The 4,894-nt window shown below is 40.7% G+C and overlaps 1 protein-coding gene and 1 long non-coding RNA gene across 3 annotated transcripts in view; both read right to left on the bottom strand.

The window, feature by feature from the left end:
• Positions 1-4,894, bottom strand: part of KCNIP4 (potassium voltage-gated channel interacting protein 4) — a 1,318,263-nt gene that overhangs the window by 911,899 nt on the left and 401,470 nt on the right. The window lies entirely within an intron of this gene.
• LOC139183609 (uncharacterized) overlaps positions 1-4,894 on the bottom strand; it is an 80,927-nt gene that overhangs the window by 27,591 nt on the left and 48,442 nt on the right. The window contains exon 2 of the long non-coding RNA XR_011567121.1: positions 1-4,225. This exon is cut by the window's left edge and continues 27,591 nt beyond it. This is a non-coding gene — a long non-coding RNA (uncharacterized lncRNA). The remainder of the gene's footprint in view (positions 4,226-4,894) is intronic.

A 4,894-nucleotide genomic window follows, 5' to 3' on the forward strand; every position in this document is an offset into this window, starting at 1 on the left:
GGGCTGCCATCTATGGGGTCGCACAGAGTCGGACACGACTGAAGTGACTTAGCAGTAGCAGTGCCATAGGTAGCATGCCTACAGATTAGTGGTGCCCATTGTTCGATGCTACTAGCATCCCACAGGTGAGATTTTAAAACAATACTGGTGTCCTGGTTGCAAGCCAATTCTAATGGGTGACTAGTGTTGGATATCACTAACTCAATATATGAAAGAGAAAGGGCCAATATGAGGAGATAAATACAACATATCCTTATCACTCTGACAATCACTGCTCACAAATGGCTTTGGCAAGAACTATGTGGTAACAGTCATGAGATTCTCCTTAGCTGAAAGGAAGCTGCAATGGAAATGGTGAATTTGTCCTTGGAAAGTAAATTCTAGGTCCAAACAGGAAGGTCAGCAAAATCATACTGCACAGTATCACCATGATCATGATTCAATACTTCATTCCCTGATGAGTACCCCATACCCTTGGCACACTGTTTACTGTTAATAGAGAAGGAGCTCTTTTGTTTTTTTTCCCAACACTCCTGGCAGCAGAATAGAGACTTTTTGGGGAACTCAGATAGGGTACAGGTTGAACTTTAGGGAAAATGAAAAGGGGCTTCTTGGCTTCCCTCTTCCACAGAGTAACAATACATGCTTTCATCTAAAAGTTCTTAGCCTATTCCCAATTTCTCCCTGGAGTATCTTGTTATGGGAGCCTCATTGACTCAGAATAATTTGATATGGCCTGTTTTGTAATGAGTTGGCTGCTACCATGATCACCATGGCATAAATACCTAATGAAATGAGAACTGTCTGTCTCCTCTATGCCCAGCCAGGCTAGCCAGGAGACTATCCTGGAGGAAACTGTCCAGACAGAATGTCTTCTGCAAGAGTTTATGTTAATAGAGTTTAAACTAAGAATATATATTTTTTTCAGTCTCAAGAACTATGGCATTAGCAAGGATGCCTACTTTTGTCTAGTATTCTGCTAATGAAACACTCATTAGCTATGTCCTTCAGGGTTTATCACTTACAAAACTATTTCACCAGCTGGGCAACTAGAATAAGATCAAAGGCTGAATGCAGAAAAATATCTCTATAGTAACACAAAAATTGGAGTCCATTGTTTTTGGTCAAATGCTCCACACTGAAGTCTTCTATTCAGCAAGTGTGGCAACTGTCAGATATCTTCTAAGGAGATTAGTTCTCCTCTAAAATAGAGACAGATTGCAATGTGATATTTCACATGCCTTTCAGCAGGTGACTTTACTTGCACACCACAGTAACAGACTGGCTATCTAACTAGAAAAGAAATTGACTGTTTGCATTTTGTATAGTACACTGGTTTGATGGGAAGATCGGCTTGTAAACAAAAGGTATGAGTTAAGGCAAGAATGAGAGTGAAAGTACCATAAACCACTGGATAAACTTGTCAGATGCCACCACTGGAATAAACGAGCTCAAGTATGTTTCTCCCTCTCACTTCATGGTGGCAAGTTGACTGTGGCAGCTTTAAACTTATATTCTCCCAGTTCAAGTTCAGCAGGAAACAGAACCTGTTTTCCTGACACCATTAATGTAAGTTTCGTCATGTGTCATTGACTGCAAGAGGCAAGTGTCTATTCCTGAAGTAATTACTGTGATCAGAGGACTGAGTCCTCTGATTGGCCAGGCTTCTCTTTTTTGCTCACTTCCAGAATAGGGGAAGAGACCTAATCAACTCCAACTGACACCTGGAATTGTTGAGAAGGTATGTTTCTCCCCCCAGGAAGTTTTCAGAGTACTGTTACGAAAGAGCAGCACATAAATGCTAGAAAGCCACAAAAATGTGCACTGTCCCACAAAAGATAGCCACCACAAAGGTTTGGAAGTAGAATTTTAAAATAATAAAAGGCAAAAGGGTACATGGAAAGATGTTCTACATCCTATGGCATTAGGGAAAGTGTGTATTAGTCAGTTGTGTCTGACTATTTGCAATCCCATGGATTGTAGCCCACCAGACTCCTCTCTCCATGGAATTCTCCAGGCAAGAATACTGGAGTGGGTAGCCATTCCCTTCTGCAGGGGATCTTCTTGATCTGGGGATTGAACCCAAGTCTCCCACATTGCAGACAGATTCTCTAGTATCTAAGTTACCAGGAAAGCCCTGTCATTAGGGAATTATTAATTAAAACAAAAATGAGATATTACTACACATCAATTAGCACAGTCAAAATCTAAAACACAGACAACACCAAATACTGGCAAAGTCTTAGAGCAACAGAAACTCACATTCATTGCTGTTGGGAATGCAAAATGGTACAGCCACTTTGGAAGAGAGTTTGGCAGCTTCTTACAAAACTAAACATATTCTTATCATATGACCCAGTAAACTGAAAATTTATGTCCACTTGCACATGGATGTTTATATCCGTTTTATTCATATTTGCCCAGACTTGGAAGCAACCAAGATGTCCTTCAGTAGATGAATGGATAAATAGACTGGTACATTTAGACAATGAAATATTTTCAGTGCTAAAAAGAAATGAGTTATTATACCGCAAAAAGACATGAAAGAAATGAAAATACATATTACTAAGGGAAAGAAGACAACTTGATAAGGCTACTACTGTATAAGCTTCCAACTATATGACACTCTGGAAAAGGAAAACTACCCAGTAAAAAATTAAATTAAGAAACGAGTGGTTGCCAGTGATCGCTGGGGGGTGGGAGATGAGTATTTAGAGCACAGAGGACTTTTAGGGCAGTGAAAATACCCCGTATGACATCATAATGATGTATACACGTCATTATACATTTGTCCAGACTCATAGAGTGTATGGAGCCTAGAGTGAAGCATAATGTAAACTATGGACTTTGGGTGACAAGGATGTGTTGATGCAGGTTCATCAGTTGTAACAAACATACTACTCTGGTGGGGGGTTTTGATAGTAGAGGAAGTTTATGTGTGTGGAGGTAAAGGATCTATGCTCTCTGTACCTCCCCCTCAATTTTGCTGTAACCTAAATCTATTCTAAAACTAGTTTACCTAAAAAAAGGATAAGGTTCCAGAAGCCAATACTCCTGACTTCATTCTCGCCCTTCTTAGCACCAAGGTCCCTGGCAGATCAGAAGGAACCAAGGTTTTGGAATTGACACAGGGTTTTAATCCTGCCAATCACATTTTCAAAACAGTTTGATCTTGAGTCAAATGCCCAGTCTTCAAAATCTGGATTAAAAAGTGTAATAATCTGTATAAACCACATGGTTAAGCATCCAGTAATCTTAGCAAACACTGATCACTATGTACCAGAAGCTGAAATAAACACTCTCGATATTATAACTTATTGAACCATTATTTAACACTCAGATAAGCACTATTGCTTCCCCTATTTTAGAGATAAATAAACTGAGCCAGAAAGTGCCTAGGGAAGCTGCATAGGGTAACATGGCTATTAAGCACAAAAATTTGAACACAAATCCAGGTAATTTCGATCAAGCAGCTTTGTTTTCACCAATATCCCTTTATGTACCATATTCATACACAGTAGGGTTTATAACTCTTAATTTCCTTTTTTCCTTCTATCTATTCTCTGCCTACTCTTCTATCTACATTGGATAGTAGGTGTTCCACCAACTATATGACAGTTTCCTAAGTTTACAAATAAGTGGGCAAGGGAAATAAAGTCAAATTAGAAATTATAGATTCTAAATAATTTCATTTTGACTATGTTCTAACTTTGAATAGATTTTAGTTTCTGAGTAAGGAGCTACCTAGCTCAGCTAACATATCTGAGATTCATATCAGACCAGTATTTCACTTCCTATTTAATTCCCTCCATCTCTCCATTTTTGCTCATCTTCTCTTACAAAAGTAAGACAGGAAGAGTAAAAATAATATCTAACTCAGGCTTTTTGTATGAGACAATTTCAGGTTTTGAAGGGTGATCCATTTACGGAACAAAAGAGTCTTAAGTGAAATAGAACAAAAACAGAAAGAAAAATAATACAACATTAATCTGAAAGTAATGAATATTCAGAGGATGATCTTTAGCTTCAATTACAGAAAAAAAATAAAATAAAACAGTGCTCTTCTCATCTGCTTCTAGATGCATCTTGGTTTATGGAATAAATTATTCCTGAATCAAGCACATCAAATGTTGGTTAACAGTATTCACCCTCTGAGTTTTCACCTTAGATAAGGTGAGCCCATTTTATAAGATCAATCAATTCTTCTAAAAGGTGCAGGGTTTTTCTGTTGTTATTATTATTTTTTTTTTTAGAACTCATTTAATGAAAATAGTATCTGTCGTTAAAAAAAAAAAAAAAAATCCAAAGGAAGTATTACAAATCGCAAAGTTAAGACCCGAGCAGGACTGTGAAGATGCTGAGCCGTCTATGCTGGAGACGGCGGCCGAATCCCCGGCGAGCGCACTTCCGGTGCCCGGCTGGCTTCTCAGCACAATGTGCCTTTCAGGTGCTTATTCTCCCTCCGCAGGGCCTCCTGGCTCATGGTACCCTCCTCGTAGCTGTGCCTGAGCTCCAGGAGCTGGATGCTGAGGGCGCGGGCCTCCTTTTTTGAGGCATCCAGCATCGCCTGGGACTCCTCGTGCTTCCGCCTCCAGTCGTCCAGGCTCTTGTCAAACTGCTGCTGCTTCTGGTTGAGTGCTGCAGCCGCAGACCGCGCCTGCCCGAGATCAGACAGGGTGTCCCCGAGCTCAAGCTGCAGTCGGAGCCTGGCCCTCTCCAGGGAGGCGTTTCTGGCATTGGCCACCCCCATGGCTTCCGCAGCCTCCTGCAACCGAAGTGCCAGCTTCTTCTTGGCATCCTCCAAGTCCTCAGCACGCTGGATGGTGTCATCCTCGTACTTGGTCCTCCACTTCACCATTTCAGCATTGCCTTTGAGCAGGGCCTGCAGCAGGGC

The sequence above is a fragment of the Bos indicus genome, chromosome 6, assembly GCF_029378745.1.
Source record: "Bos indicus isolate NIAB-ARS_2022 breed Sahiwal x Tharparkar chromosome 6, NIAB-ARS_B.indTharparkar_mat_pri_1.0, whole genome shotgun sequence".
Taxonomy (NCBI): domain Eukaryota; kingdom Metazoa; phylum Chordata; class Mammalia; order Artiodactyla; family Bovidae; genus Bos; species Bos indicus.